The sequence below is a fragment of the Balaenoptera physalus genome (assembly GCF_965194825.1).
Source record: "Balaenoptera physalus genome assembly, chromosome: 1".
NCBI lineage: Eukaryota > Metazoa > Chordata > Mammalia > Artiodactyla > Balaenopteridae > Balaenoptera > Balaenoptera physalus.
Genome location: NC_138882.1, coordinates 137,525,033 through 137,542,575, shown reverse-complemented (window position 1 = coordinate 137,542,575; position 17,543 = coordinate 137,525,033). Strand labels below are relative to the sequence as shown.

Sequence of the window (17,543 nt, the reverse complement as noted above, 5' to 3'; positions counted from 1 at the left end):
TTAAATCTCACACCTTATATAAAAATTATCTTAAAATGGATAATGGACTTAAACATAACGTGTAAAAATACAAAATTGTGTTTTTGAAAAGAATATCTTCAGGATTTAAGTCTAAGGAAAGAGTTCTTAGACATGATGCCATTAGCACAGTCCATAAAAGGAAAATTTGATGAATAAAAGGAAAATTAAAAACCTTTATTCTGTGAAAGACCTTGTAAAATTAATGGAAAGAGAAGGAATACACTGGGAGCTATATTGGCAGGCCACATTTCTGGCAAACGACTAGTATGCCAGAAATATAGAAGTCTCAAAACTCAATAATACAAAGTCCAATTAGAAAATGGGCAAAAGACATGAATAGACATTTCACTGAAGAAGACATACAAAGAACAAATAACCATATGAAAAGTTTTTTTAACATCATAAGCCACTAGAGGAATGCAAATTAAAAACACAATGAGACAGTGGAATATTATTCAGCCATTAAAAAGAATGAAATAATGCCATTTGCAGCAACCTGGATGGACCTGGAGATTATCATACTAAGTGAAATAAATCAGACAGAGAAAGACAAATATCATATGATATCGCTTATACATGAAATCTTAAAAAAAATGATACAGATGTATTTATTTACAAAACAGAAATAGACTCACAGACATAGAAAACAAACTTATGGCTTCCAAAGGGGGAAGGGGAGGGAGGGATAAACTGGGAATTTGGAATTAACAGGTACACACTACTACATATAAAGTAGATAAACAACAAGGACATACTGTATAGCACAGGGATCTATATTCAATATCTTGTAATAACCTATAATAGAAGAGAATCTGAAAAAGAATATATATGATATATATACATTAGTTATATATATATATATTCATTTGTTATAAAATTAATGATGCAACTAAACATACAACCCAGCGTACATACCTACTACTACTAAACATACATACCCAGAGCTCTTGGGTATTTATCCCAGAGAAATGAGCTTATGTTCACACAAAATGCACACAACTTTATGTGTGAATTTTGTACACAAATATTTATAGCAGCTTAAATCATAGTAGTAAAATACTGAAAACAACCCAGCCATCCTTTAGCAGGTGAATGGTTAAACTATGGTATATCCATATCATGGAATACTACTCCAAAAAAAAAGAGAGCAAGAGAGAGAGAATTATTGATACAGGCTACAATTTGAATGAATCTCAAGAGAATTATGGTGAGTGAAAAAAAAGCCAGTCACCAAAGGTTGTATACTCTATGATTCCATTTATGAAACATTCTTGAAATAAAATTACAGAAACGGTGCTAGTAATAGGGCTTAGAGATGAGGGAAGGGGCATGGCAGGAAGGTGGGTATGCTTGTAAAAGGGCAATAGGAGAGATTCTCATGGTGATGGAACTGTCCTGTATCTTGACTGTTGTAGATATGCAAACCTATATATTTGATAAAATTCCATAGCATTAAATGCATACACAGATGAGTACAAGTAAAACAGGGGAAATCTAAATAAGAGCAGTGGATTGTATCAATGTTAACATCCTGGTTGTGATATTGACTACAGTTTTGCAAGATATTACCATCGAGGGAGACTAAGTTACTCAGGCTCTCTCTGTATTATTGCTTACAATTGCATGTCAGTCTTCAGTTATCTCCAAGTAAAATCATTAATTTTAAGAGGCACTTGTTACAGTGGAGGATTACTGGACTGAATGTCAATATTATGACATAGTATGAGTGTGTTTCGTGTTTGGTAATTGCAATCATTGTTGCTTTTGTTGTGGTCATCCATGTACAATGCTTGGTGTCAGTCTATTTATCTCTTGTAAAAATAAAATACAGTGTGTGTGTGTGAAAAAAAAAAAAAAAACTGAAGTCCAGCTAAATTTAGTAACTTACCTAAAAGAAAACTTAACTTTACATTAGTGTGATTTTAGTACAAATCATTAAATTACAAATATACAAAAAAAAAAAGGAGGCATTTGCAAAAAAGCCAAAAACAACACATCTCTTGTGGCTCCCTGTTGCCTACAGAATTAAAGTTCAAACTATTTATCTTCAGATTTCCAGCTCCCTGCAAACAGATCCCACATTCCCTTTCAAATCTTACCTTCCACAAGTCTGCACACACTGGCTTAATAACTGGATATTCTTGGGAGTTCCTGCGTCTGCTTCTCCATTCAGTTCATCCTCCAACCCCATTCCCTCATCCACATGCCCCAATCCTGCCCTCCTTCTAGGTTCACCTCCAAATGGCACATCCAGCTGGAGGGAATTCCTCCCTCTGAGTTCCCACTCACCTTTTCACCTTGTATTATAGCCTTGCATATACTTGTTTTATACTCTCCACAAAGCTATGAGCTTTTCTCAGATCGAACTGAGATTCATTTATCTCTGATTCCCTCACAGATGTTAGTAAGCACCGGCATGTAGCTCTCAGAGGTGACCAGGATGGTGTGGGGTAATATAGATTCCATCAAGAGGGGTAGAAGTCACTGTAGGAGTTCCCAGCTCTGGAGCCAGCTGGCTTCTCTCCAGCTGTGGTTCCACCACCTGTTTATAATTTGGCCTTTAATTCTATCCTTAATATCCTCAACTGATAATAGAGAAATACATGGCAAGTGCTGACATGTTAAAAGCACCTTCCTCAATACCTGGCAACAAGTAGACACTCAAAATGCAGCTGGAGTTTGGAGACCTGGTCTCCAGTTCCTGTTTGCTCACATACCGCTTTTTTGGACTTAGACAAATAACTTGTTTTCCTTTTATATTCAGTTTCTTCATCTGTAAAAAGGGGTCAAAAGTACCCCTGTTTGAAGTAAGATTGACTTATGTGTGTAAAATTCAAGCAGGGTATTGCTTGTGGAATGTGAATAAGCTAACATCCATTTGAGTCTTTGCTATGAGCCTAATATATTACATGTGTTTATTCATTTGGAACTTATATTATGAGTCCATGAAGTGGAACTAATACTGTCTCCATTTTACAAATGAGGAGACTAGGCATAGAGAGATTAACTGCATGGTAGAGGCTAGGAATTCTGGCTACCTCTCGGACTTGTGTATTTCACACCATGCTGCCTCTCTAGCAGAGACAGGTGGTGATGTTTAGGACCCTCACAATCATAATTTGGGGAATCTCTTTTCTTTCCATTTCTTTCTGGGTTCTTCCCCTCTTTTAAGCTCTGTAGACAACTAATGGCAGTTGTGTTCCCCATCCTTCACCAGAAAATAGTATCTTCTTTACAGTTTTGACTTCCAAGATCAGTGTTGCTTCAGACTCTCTTCCTTTATCCCTGCAAGGATCTTCTCCCATTCCTATGACTTCTATTCCCAGCCTGACTGCTTTCTCCTAGCACCCTGACGCTATAAACAGCTCCTTGTTCATAGAGACATTAGCTCCTACCTCATAAAGAAAGGAGGACATCAGATAAAACTCCAGCAGCCCCTAGCTCACTCATATCCTGCAGCATTTTCTCTTTCCTCCATCCAAGGCTGATGCCTTCATCTGAGCCCTGGAGTGCTTTTCAACCTGTGGTCCTAGGATCACCTGAATTGGCATCAACTGGGATGCTTGTTAAAAATACTCAACCCAACTTACACGATGCTACATGTCAAATTTTTTAAATTAAAAAAAATACACAACCCACATCTACAGAATGAGAATCTATGGGTGATACCTGGGGGTCTGCATTTTAACAAGGCCCTCAGGTGATTCTGATACAGAAGAAAGCTTGAAACTACTTCTTTAGCACCTTGCTTGATCCATCATCCCATCTCTAACCTAACAGAATGAGTGAAGGGGGGTCAAAAGGTAAAAAGGAAGAAGAGATAACAAGAAAAAAGAAACACAAGAGGAAAAGCAAAACTGGAGGAGAAAATTTTGAGTATGATTTTGAATATGTTGAATTAGAGATGCCTGTGGGACACACAGGAGACTATTTCTAGTACTCAGTTGGAACTATTGAATAGAACTCCAGGGAAAGATGGATATAAATCCACTATATTTAAAATGGATTTCTTGTAAATATATATATATATATATATATATATATATATTAGAGTTTTGAAATATATATATATATGGTTGGATCTTCTTTGAAATATATATATATATATATATATATATATATATATATATATATATATATATATGGTTGGATCTTCTTTATCTACTCTGTCTCTGTATTTTAATTGGTATATTTAGACAATTCATATTTAATATGATTATCAGTGGTTAGACAGATTTCATGATTATATTTCCTGAAACAAGAACTGGAAACCATGGTTTGCAGTGGATTTCTGTGCTTCTCCCAGATTCAAGAGAGAACATTTTAATAACGAAGTGTCGACATTCTTGGGATATTTCAGTGTTTTAGGCAATTTTCTTAACTTCTCTATCCTCAGTCTCCTCATCTGTAACATTGGGATAATAGTAGTATCCTACTCTATAGAGTTCTTGTGAGTAAATAATGAGTATTTCATGAGTAAATAAATACAAAATGCTTGGGACAGTGTCTGGACATAGTAATCACTCAGTAAATGTTAGCTATTCCCACTTATGGGGACAATAGGGCTAAATATTAAAAAAAATAAAAGGTGTACAGGTTGGAAAGGAAGAAATAAAACTGTCTTTGTTTGAGGGTTACATGATTGTCTATGTACAAAATCCCAAAGAATTGACAAAATAAAAAACCCACCTGAAATGAGTAAATGACTACAGCAAGGTCACAAGATACAAGGTAAATGTACAAAATCAACTGCTTTCCTTCATACCAACAATGAACACTGGAATTTGAAATTATTAACACAGTACCATTTACATTAGCATCAAAAACCTTGAAATACTTAGGTATAAATCTATCTAAATATATATAAGATCTATATGCATAGAAATAAAAAACTCTAATGAAAAAAGTCAAAAAAGATCTAAATAAATGAAGAGATATTCTGTGTTCGTGGATTAGAAGACTCAATATTGTTAAGTTGTCAATTCTGCCCAACTTGATTTATAGATGCAATATGATCCAAATTAAAATCTGAGCAGCCATTTTTTGGATATCAAACAAACTAAAGATTATATGGAAAGGCAAAACAAACAAAAAAAATCAAAACTAAATAGCCAACACAATACTGAAGAAGAAAAACAAAGTTGAAGGACTGCAATTACCCAACTTCAAGACTTACTGTAAAGCTACAGTGATCAACATGGCATGGTATCTGTGTATTCTGCTATTGTTGGATAAAGTATTTTATAAATGTCAATTAAGTCTAGTTGATTAATGGTGCTGTGTCAGCTCAACTGTGTTATTACTCAGTTTTTGCCTACTGGATCTATTAATTACTGAAGGGGTATTCAAGTCTCCAAATCCGTAATAATGGATTTGTCTATTTCTCCTTGCTGTTCTATTAGTTTTTGCCTCGTGTGTTTTGATGTTCTGTTGTTAGGTACATACACATTAAGGATTGCTATGTTTTCTTGGAGGATTGACTCCTTTATCATTATGTAATGACCCTCTTTATCCCTGATGATTTCCCTTGTTCTGCAGTCTAATTTGTCTGAAATTAATACAGCTATTTCAGCTTTCTCTTGATTAGTGTTACTATAGAATATCTTTCTTTCTCCATCCCTTTACTTTTAACCTATCTGTGTCTTTATATTTAAAATGGATTTCTTGTAAATATATATATATAAAGAGAGAGAGAGAGTTGGGTCTTCTTCTTTATCTACTCTAACAGTCTCTGTATTTTAATTGGTATATTTAGATAATTCATATTTAATGCGATTATTGGTATATTTGGTTTAATATCTACCATGTTTGTAGCTGTTTTATATTCATTGTACTTGTTCTTTGTTTATTTTTTCCCTCTTTTTCTGCCTTTTCTGGTTTTAACTGAGCATTTTATATAATTCCATTTTCTCTACTCTTAGCATATCAATTTATAACATACATTTATAACAAATTTAAGTCCACTTTCAAATAACACTTCAGATGAAAGGCAGGTGACCTACAATATTCCCAATTAATCCCTCTCATCCCCTATAAATGTATGTCATTCATTTCACTCATCCATATGCTATAATCACCTAATACATTGTTACTATTATCACTTTGAAGTTATCTATTAGATCAATTAATTAAAAAAATAAAAAATTTTATTTTACTTTTATTTATTCCATCTCTAATGCTCTTCTAGTCTTTATTTAAATCTGAAATCTGAGGAAAGGCTTTAGAGAACATGCTGTCTGGAGAGAACCTTGAAGGGAGAAGAGGCTATTGGGGAAAAGATGGACAGAAGAATGATGCCAAAAGGGCACAGAGCCAAGAAAGCATCTATGGATGAAACAGTAGTTGAATTGGAATCCCTCCTAGAAATCATCTGTGGTTTAATTACCTCATTTCCTAGGTGAGTAATCTGCCGAAGTTTACACAGCTAGAAAGTTGCAGAACTGGGATTCAAACCCTGGAAGAGTGACTTCAGCACCTATTCTAACCACAGAAGGACATAAGGACCTGCTCAAGGTGTCTCAGCCAATCAGACACAGCCAGGACAAGATCTTAGTCCCTGTCTCCCAGACCCTCACCTTCCATTCTCCCACAGGTACGTATCCTGAAACACAATTAATACTCAGAAAAACTATGGGGATTTTAGAGAGTTAACATAGTTTTCTGGGGTTAACATAGTTTTCTGGGGTCAAGGTTAACACAGTTTTCTGGGGTCAAGGTTAAAAAAGGAATCAGAAATGACACATCCTCAGGAGGCAGAGAGGATTTGTAGAGTTTCACTCATTACAGCTTTGAATAAGCTGCCAGCATAGTCTTCTATTTTTTTTTTTACTTTCTTTTTTTATTTTTTAACATCTTTATTGGAGTATAATTGCTTTACATTGTTGTGTTAGTTTCTACTGTATAACAAAGTGAATCAGCTATACGTATACTTATATCCCCATATCCCCTCCCTCTAGCATCTCCCTCCCACCCTCCCTATCCCACCCCTTCAGGTGGTCACAAAGCAGTCTTCTTAATGAAACGAGCCAGAATCCTTTGGAAACTTTCCTAGACAATCAGGTCTATGTAAGTGAATACTTATACCCTAGACCCAAGGGCATGCACCAACCAAATGAAGGCTCCTTGAGGAGGGGGTTGGTGGGAGAAGAGTGTCAGACACCACAATGGGACTGGCAGAGGAGGTCTTTCCTTCTTTCTTGCAGTATTACAGGTAAAAGATTATGTATTCACATAACAACAAGGATGGGTGTTAAAAACATAGTGCTCGGGGTTTCTCTGGTGGCGCAGTGGCTGAGAATCTGCCTGCCAATGCAGGGGACACGGGTTCGAGCCCTGGTCTGGGAAGATCCCACATGCCGCGGAGCAACTGGGCCCGTGAGCCACAACTACTGAGCCTGAGCGTCTGGAGCCTCTGCTCCGCAGCAAGAGAGGCCGCGATAGTGACAGGCCCACGCACCGTGATGAAGAGTGGCCCCCACTTGCCGCAACTGGAGAAAGCCCTCACACAGAAACGAAGACCCAACACAGCCAAAAATAAACATAATAAATAAATAATACATAAAAAATTTTTTTAAAAAATAAAAAAAAATTAAAAAAATAAAAAAATAAAAACAAAAAAAAAACAGTGCTCACTGTAAAAAAGTAAGAAAGTGGGATTACATAATTACATAATTATATAAATTAAAGATATATGCCCACAAAACAATATTATACATTTTGCAGGAACACACACATACAAGATACATATTAACACATTAGAATAGCTGCATATGGGAGGCAAGGAAAGACAGTGAGCTATACAGGACATATATATATATATATATATATATATATATACATACACATATATATATTACATATTTACATTTCTTATACATACTTGATTTATATAAGGATATATATAATTTTATCTCCTTATATAAATCGTGTGTGCATGTGTATATTACAACCCTGAACAATGATAAGGTGCTTGAGGGCAGCATCTGTAAATGACTCATTTTAGAAACCCTCACACTTCCTGGTTTATAGTAGGCAAACAAATATTTCTGAATGAATGGCTTCATTTTCAACTTCCCCAATGTTCTGAGCAGTACCTGCCAGACAGAGCAAAGACCTTTCTTCCCAACACCTCCCTTGCCCCTGCTCCCAGTTCTCTCTGTGCCACTAAGTTCTATTAAAGTAGCAGGAAAGAGCTGCCTACAAAGAGAGGACTAATTATTAAAGAATGAAAATAATTATCCCCATTAAAAACAAGAAGCACATTTTATGCCCTTTTTAAGTAAAAAAGTTTAGTTTTGCAGCATATTCCCCTTTGATTTTTTTCCACGTGCACAGTATTTCCACTGTAAAATACTCATTGCCTAAACAAAAGCATTCTTTGTACAAGTCAATAAAGAGAAATAAGTTTTCACCCCATTGTGTTATTTCAGCAGGACTCTGAATGCTATTTTTTTTGTGGAACACAATGGTATATACTCCTTGTTTCACTGTTTTCAAACAAAATCATATTTCTGCCAGTTAAATTGAATTTGGCAAGACTGAATTTTTAAAAGGATTTTAAAATATTATAACAGGTTTAGATTCACAGAATTATCTCAAAGATAGTAAAGAGAGTTCCCATATACCCCACAGCCAGTTTCCCCTATTATTAACATCTTACATTTGTATGGTACATTTGTCACAATAAATGAACTGCTATTGATACATGATTATTAACTCAAGTTCATTTTTTATTAAGATAGCCTCATTTTCTTTCCTAATGTCCTTTCTGTGTCTCAGGATCCCAGCCAGTTTACCACATTATATTTAGTTATCTCCTTAGTTTCCTCTTGGTTGTGAGTTTCTCAGACTTACCCTGTTTTTGATGACCTTGATAGTTTTGAGGATTATTGGTCAGATATTTTGAAGAAAGTCTCTCAAGTGGGGCTTGTCTGATGTTTTTCTCATAATTAGACTAGGGTAATGTTTTGGGAGGAGGACCACAGAGGTACAGTATCATTCCCATCATACCACATCAAGGGATACACCATCAACATGACTCATCACTGTTGATATTATCCTTGATCACCTGGTTGAGATGGTGTTTGTCAGGTTTATTCACTGTAAAGTTATTCTTCTTTTTCTCCCTTTCCATCCTATACTTACAAGCCTGCTTTTAAATGTTAAGACTAATTAATGAAATTCCAGAGGCTGGTCTTAAAAATGAAGTCTTTACAATTAGCAAAAGGATTCTTAGAAAAGAGCGAGAAGAGGTTTCCCTTCCACTGTACCAACTGTGGGAGAGCTGTTTCCTTCTGACTCATGAAGATTGCATGAAGAATCTGATTTGATAAAGCTTTAAAATGACAAGACTCACAAGAATGTTACTTTTGTTTTCCTGTACAATATGGAGATGTGAATATGTGTAACTTTCCAATTGGTTCTGCTCTTTGCTAATGTACATTTGTCCTTGGCCACATAATGTGAGAATACTGTAACATATCATAGAAATAATGTAGGAATCAAATGCAGAGATTAACAAAGGACTATGAGAATATTGGAAAAAAGAACAATTTCAACCAGGCAACTTGAGGACAGTTTCATGAAGGGTAGGTCATGTGAGTATGGTTTTAAGAGATAGAGGAGGGGGCTTCCCTGGTGGCGCAGTGGTTGAGAGTCTGCCTGCCAATGCAGGGGACACGGGTTCGAGCCCTGGTCTGGGAAGATCCCACATGCTGTGGAGCACCTGGGCCCGTGAGCCACAATTACTGAGCCTGCGCGTCTGGAGTCTGTGCTCTGCAACAAGAGAGGCCGCGATAATGAGAGGCCCGCGCACCGCGATGAAGAGTGGCCCCCACTTGCCGCAACTAGAGAAAGCCCTCATGCAGAAACAAAGACCCAATACAGCCATAAATAATTAATTAATTATTTTTAAAAATCTTGCACTTTAAAAAAAAAAAAAGATATACAGGAGGCTGAAGGAACATCACATGCACTAACACGGAAAAGGAAAGGACAAGGCATAAGAAATGGAGAGCTCTACTATGTGAGCACACAGGATGGGCAGAACTTTTATGCTAGGCTAAAGAGTTTGCACTTTATTCTATGAGCATAGGTGTGGGGGACATTGAGATTTTGGGGTAAGGAGAGTAATATGATCATGTCTGAGTTTTAGAAAAGTAACTGGCAACTGTTTAAAGGAAATTGGAAGAATAAAAACTTAGAGAAAAACAGGAGTTATAAGGGCTTCTCTGGTGACACAGTGGTTAAGAATCTGCCTGCCAATGCAGGGGAGACGGGTTCAAGCCCTGGTCCGGGAAGATCCCCCATGCCATGGAGCAACTAAGCCTGTGAGCCACAACTACTGAGCCTGCGCTCTAGAGCCTGTGAGCCACAACTACTGAGCCTACATGTCACAACTACTGAAGCCTGCACACCTAGAACCCGTGCTCCACAACAAGAGAAGCCACCGCAATGAGAAGCCCGTGTACCGCAACGAAGAATAGCCCCCACTTGCCGCAACTAGAGAAAGTCCATGCACAGCAGCAAAGACCCAATGCAGACAAAAATAAATAAACTAATTAATTTTTTTTAAAAAAAGGAGAGGAGCTTCAAGATGGCAGAAGAGTAAGATGTGGAGATCGCCTTCCTCCCCACAGATACATCAGAAATACATCTACATGTGGAACAACACCTACTGAACGCTGGCAGAAGACCTCAGACCTCCCAAAAGGCAAGAAACTCCCCACGTACCTGGGTAGGGCAAAAGAAAAAAGAAAAAACAGAGACAAAAGAATAGGGACGGGACCCGCACCAGTGGGAGGGAGCTGTGGGGGAGGAAAGGTTTCCACTCACTAGGAAGCCCCTTCGCGGGTGGAGACTGTGGGTGGCGGAGGGGGGAAGCTTCGGAGCCGCGGAGGAGAGCGCAGCCACAGGGGTGTGGAGGGCAAAGCGGAGAGATTCCCGCACAGAGGCTCGGGGCCGACCAGCACTCAGCGGCCCGAGAGGCTTGTCTGCTCACCCGCCGGGGCGGGCGGGGCTGGGAGCTGAGGCTCGGGCTTCGGAAGTCGGATCCCAGGGAGAGGACTGGGGTTGGCGGCGTGAACACAGCCTGAAGGGGTTAGCGCACCACAGTTGGCTGGGAGGGAGTTCGGGAAAAAGTCTGGAGCTGCCGAAGAGGCAAGAGACTTTTTCTTGCCTCTTTGTTTCCTGGTGCACGAGGAAAGGGGATTCAGAGCACCGCTTAAAGGAGCTCCAGAGATGGGCGCGAGCTGCGGCTATCAGTGCGGACCCCAGAGACGGGCATGGGACGCTAAGGCTGCTGCTGCTGCCACCAAGAAGCCTGTGTGCAAGCACAGGTCACTATCCACACCTCCCCTCTGGGAGCCTGTGCAGCCCGCCACTGCCAGGGTCCTGTGATCCAGGGACAACTTCCCCGGGAGAACGCACGGCACGCCTCAGGCTGCTGCAACGTCACGCCGGCCTCTGCTGCCGCAGGCTCACCCCGCATCCATACCCCTCCCTCCCCCTGGCCTGAGCGAACCAGAGCCCCCGAAGCAGCTGCTCCTTTAACCCCGTTCTGTCTGAGCGAAGAACAGACGCCCTCAGGCGACCTACACGCAGAGGCAGGGCCAAATCCAAAGCTGAACCCTGGGAGCTGTGCAAACAAAGAAGAGAAAGGGAAATTTCTCCCAGCAGCCTCAGGAGCAGCGGATTAAATCTCCACAATCAACTTGAGGTACCCTGCACCTGTGGAATACCTGAATAGACAATGAATCATCCCAAATTGAGGAGGTGGACTTTGGGAGCAATGATATATATATATTTTTTCCCTTTTTCTCTCTTTGTGAGTGTGTGAGTGTATGCTTCTGTGTGATTTTGTCTGTATAGCTTTGTTTTTATCATTTGTCCTAGGGTTCTGTCTGTCTGGGGTTTTTTTTGGTTTTTTTCAATACTTAAAAAAAATTTTTCTTAATAATTATTTTTTATTTTAATAACTTTATTTTATTTTATTTTATTTTATCTTCTTTCTTTCTTTCTTTTCTCCCTTTTACTCTAAGCCATGTGGATGAAAGGGTCTTGGTGCTCCAGCCAGGCATCAGGGCTGTGCCTCTGAGGTGGGAGAGCCAAGTTCAGGACACTGGTCCACAGGAGACCTCCCAGCTCCACATAATATCAAACGGCAAAAATCTCCCAGAGATCACCATCTCAACGCCAAGACCCAGCTCCACTCAACGACCAGCAAGCTACAGTGCAGGACACCCTATGCCAATCAACTAGCAAGACAAAAACACAACCCCACCCATTAGCACAGAGGCTGCCTCAAATCATAGTAAGGCCACAGACACCCCAAAACACACCACCAGACGTGGACCTGCCCACCAGAAAGACAAGATCCAGCCTCATCCACCAGAACACAGGCACTAGTCCCCTCCACCAGGAAACCTACACAACCCAATGAACCAACCTTAGCCACTGGGGACACACACCAAAAACAACGGGAACTACGAACCTGCAGCCTGCAAAAAGGAGACCCCAAACACAGTAAGTTAAGCAAAATGAGAAGACAGAGAAACACACAGCAGATGACGGAGCAAGGCAAAAACCCACCAGACCTAAAAAATGAAGAGGAAATAGGCAGTCTACCTGAAAAAGAATTCAGAATAATGATAGTAAAGATGATCCAAAATCTTGGAAATAGAATAGAGAAAATACAAGAAACATTTAACAAGGACCTAGAAGAACTAAAGAGCAAATAAACAGTGATGAACAACACAATAAATGAAATTAAAAATTCTCTAGAAGGGATCAATAGCAGAATAACTGAGGCAGAAGAACGGATAAGTGACCTGGAAGATAAAATAGTGGAAATAACTACTGCAGAGCTGAATAAAGAAAAAAGAATGAAAAGAATTGAGGACAGTCTCAGAGACTTCTGGGACAACATTAAACGCACCAACATTCGAATTACAGGGGTCGCAGAAGAAAAAGAGAAAAAGAAAGTGACTGAGAAAAATATTTGAAGAGATTATAGTTGAAAACTTCCCTAATATGGGAAAGGAAATACTTAATCAAGTCCAGGAAGCACAGAGAGTCCCATACAGGATAAATCCAAGGAGAAACGCCAAGACACTTATTAATCAAACTCTCAAAAATTAAATACAAAGAATAAATATTAAAAGCAGCAAGGGAAAAACAACAAATAACACACAAGGGAATCCCCATAAGGTTAACAGTTGATCTTTCAGCAGAAACTCTGCAAGCTAGAAGGGAGTGGCAGGACATATTTAAAGTGATGAAGGAGAAAAACCTACAACCAAGATTACTCTACCCAGCAAGCATCTCATTCAGATTTGACAGAGAAATTAAAAGTTCTACAGACAAGCAAAAGCTAAGAGAATTCAGCACCACCAAACCAGCTTTACAACAAATGTTAAAGGAACTTCTCTAGGCAGGAAACACAAGAGAAGGAAAAGACCTACAATAATAAACCCAAAACAATTAAGAAAATGGTAATAGGAACATACATATCGATAAATACCTTAAATGTAAATGGATTAAATGCTCCAACCAAAAGACATAGACTGGCTGAATGGATACAAAAACAAGACCCGTATATATGCTGTCTACAAGAGACCCACTTCAGACCTAGGGACACATACAGACTGAAAGTGAGGGGATGGAAAAAGATATTCCATGCAAATAGAAATCAAAAGAAAGCTGGAGTAGCAATTCTCATATCAGACAAAATAGACTGTAAAATAAAGACAAGAGACAAAGAAGGACACTACATAATGATCAAGGGATTGATCCAAGAAGAAGATATAACAATTGTAAATATTTATGCACCCAACATAGGAGCACCTCAACACATAAGGCAAATACTAACAGCCATAAAAGAGGAAACTGACAGTAACACAATCATAGTAGGGGACTTTAACACCCCACTTTCACCAATGGACAGATAATCCACAATGAAAAAAAATAAGGAAATACAAGCTTTAAACGATACATTAAAAAGATGGACTTAATTGATATTTATAGGACATTCCATCCAAAACAACAGAATACACATTCTTCTCAAGTGCTCATGGAACATTCTCCAGGATAGATCATATCTTGGGTCACAAATCAAGCCTTGGTAAATTTAAGAAAATTGAAATCATATCAAGTGTCTTTTCTGACAACAATGCTATGAGACTAGATATCAATTACAGGAAAAATTCTGTAAAAAATACAAACACATGGAGGATAAACAATACACTACTTAATAACCAAGAGATCACTGAAGAAATCAAAAAAATACCTAGAAACAAATGACAATGAAAACATGACAACCCAAAACTTATGGGATGCAGCAAAAGCAGTTCTAAGAGGGAAGTTTACAGCAATACTATCCTAACTTAAGAAACAAGAAACATCTCAAATAAACAACCTAACCTTACACCTAAAGCAATTAGAGAAAGAAGAACAAAACAACACCAAAGTTAGCAGAAGGAAAGAAATCATAAAGTTCAGATCAGAAATAAATGAAAAAGAAATGAAGGAAATGACAGCAAGGATCAATAAAACTAAAAGCTGGTTCTTTGAGAAGATAAACCATTAACCAGACTCATCAAGAAAAAAGGGAGAATACTCAAATCAATAGATTTAGAAATGAAAAAGGAGAAGTAACAACTGACACTGCAGAAATACAAAGGATCATGAGCGATTACTACAAACAAATATATGCCAGTAAAATGGACAATGTGGAAGAAATGGACAAATTCTTAGAAATGCACAACCTTCCGAGACTGAACCAGGAAGAAATAGAAAATATTAACAGACCAGTCACAAGCACTGAAATTGAAACTGTGATTAAAAATCTTCCAACAAACAAAAGCCCAGGACAAGATGGCTTCACAGGCGAATTCTATCAAACATTTAGAGAAATGCTAACACCTATCCTTCTCAAACTCTTCCAAAATATAGCAGAGAGAGGAACACTCCCAAACTCATTCTACGAGTCCACCATCACCCTGATACCAAAACCAGACAAAGATGTCACAAAGAAAGAAAACTACAGGCCAATATCACTGATGAACATAGATGTAAAAATCCTCAACAAAATACTAGCAAACAGAATCCAACAGCACATTAAAAGGATCATACACCATGATCAAGTGGGGTTTATTCCAGGAATGCAAGGATTCTTCAATATACACAAATCAATCAATGTGATACACCATATTAACAAATTGAAGGAGAAAAACCATATGATCATCTCAATAGATGTAGAGAAAGCTTTCGACAAAATTCAACACCCATTTATGATAAAAACCCTCCAGAAAGTAGGCATAGAGGGAACTTTCCTCTACATAATAAAGGCCATATATGACAAACCCACAGCCAACATCATCCTCAATGGTGAAAAACTGAAACCATTTCCACTATGATCAGGAACAAGACAAGGTTGCCCACTCTCACCACTATTATTCAACATAGTTTTGGAAGTTTTAGCCACAGCAATCAGAGAAGAAAAAGAAATAAAAGGAATCCAAATGGGAAAAGAAGAAGTAAAGCTGTCACTGTTTGCAGATGACATGATACTATACATAGAGAATCCTAAAGGTGCTACCAGAAAACTACTAGAGCTAATTAATGAATTTGGTAGAGTAGCAGGATACAAAATAAATGCACAGAAATCTCTTGCATTCCTAGACACTAATGATGAAAAATCTGAAAGTGAAATTAAGAAAACACTCCCATTTACCATTGCAACAAAAAGAATAAAATATCTAGGAATAAACCTACTTAAGGAAACAAAAGACCTGTATGCAGAAAATTATAAGACACTGATGAAAGAAATTAAAGATGATACAAAGAGATGGAGAGATATACCATGTTCTTGGATTGGAAGAATCAACATTGTGAAAATGACTCAACTACCCAAAGCAAACTACAGATTCAATGCAATCCCTATCAAACTACCACTGGCATTTTTCACAGAACTAGAACAAAAAATTTCACAATTTGTATGGAAACACAAAAGACCCCGAATAGCCAAAGAAATCTTGAGAAAGAAAAATGGAGCTGGAGGAATCAGGCTCCCTGACTTCAAACTATACTACAAAACTACAGTAATCAAGACAGTATGGTACTGGCACAAAAACAGAAGTATAGATCAATAGAACAGGATAGAAAGCCCAGAGATAAACCCATGCACATATGGTCACCTTATCTTTGATAAAGGAGGCAAGAATATACAGTGGAGAAAAGACAGCCTCTTCAATAAGTGGTGCTGGGAAAATGGGACAGCTACATGTAAAAGAATGAAATTAGAACACTCCCTAACACCATACACAAAAATAAACTCAAAATGGATTAAAGCCCTAAATGTAAGGCCAGACACTATCAAACTCTTAGAGGAAAACATAGGCAGAACACTCTATGACATAAATCACAGCAAGATCCTTTTTGACCCACCTCCTAGAGAAATGGAAATAAAAACAAAAATAAACAAATGGGACCTAATGAAACTTAAAAGCTTTTGCACAGCAAAGGAAACCATAAACAAGACGAAAAGACAACTCTCAGAATGGGAGAAATTATTTGCAAATGAAGCAACTGACAAAGGATTAATCTCCAAAATTTACAAGCAGCTCATTCAGCTCAATATCAAAAAACAGAAAACCCAGTCAAAAAATGGGCAGAAGACCTAAATAGTCATTTCTCCAAAGAAGACATACAGATTGCCAACAAACACATGAAACAATGCTCAACATCATTAATCATTAGAGAAATGCAAATCAAAACTACAATGAGATATCATCTCACACCGGTCAGAATGGCCATCATCAAAAAATCTAGAAACAATAAATGCTGGAGAGGGTGTGGAGAAAAGGGAACCCTCTTGCACTGTTGGTGGGAATGTAAATTGATACAGCCACTATGGAGAACAGTATGGAGGTTCCTTAAAAAACTACAAATAGAACTACCATACGACCCAGCAATCCCACTACTGGGCATATACCCAAGAAAACCATAATTCAAAAAGAGTCATGTACCAAAATGTTCATTGCAGCTCTGTTTACAATAGCCAGGACATGGAAGCAACCTAAGTGTCCATCAACAGATGAATGGATAAAGAAGATGTGGCACATATATACAGTGGAATATTACTCAGCCATAAAAAGAAACGAAATTGAGTTATTTGTAGTGAGGTGGATGGACCTAGAGGCTGTCATACAGAGTGAAGTAAGTCAGAAAGAGAAAAACAAATACCGTATGCTAACACATATATATGGAATCTAAAAAAAAAAAAAAAAAGTCATGAAGAACCTAGGGGCAAGACGGGAATAAAGATACAGACCTACTAGAGAATGGACTTGACACAGCGAGGGGGAAGGGAAGGGTAAGCTGGGACAAAGTGAGAGAGTGGCATGGACATATATACACTACCAAACATAAAATAGATAGCTAGTGGGAAGCAACCGCATAGCACAGGGAGATCAGCTCGGTGCTTTGTGACCACCTAGAGGGGTGGGATAGGGAGGGTGGGAGGG

General features: G+C 38.3%; 1 protein-coding gene across 2 annotated transcripts in view; it reads right to left on the bottom strand.

Annotated features, from left to right (window-relative positions):
* Positions 1–17,543, bottom strand: part of DIRAS3 (DIRAS family GTPase 3) — a 34,853-nt gene that overhangs the window by 8,750 nt on the left and 8,560 nt on the right. The window lies entirely within an intron of this gene.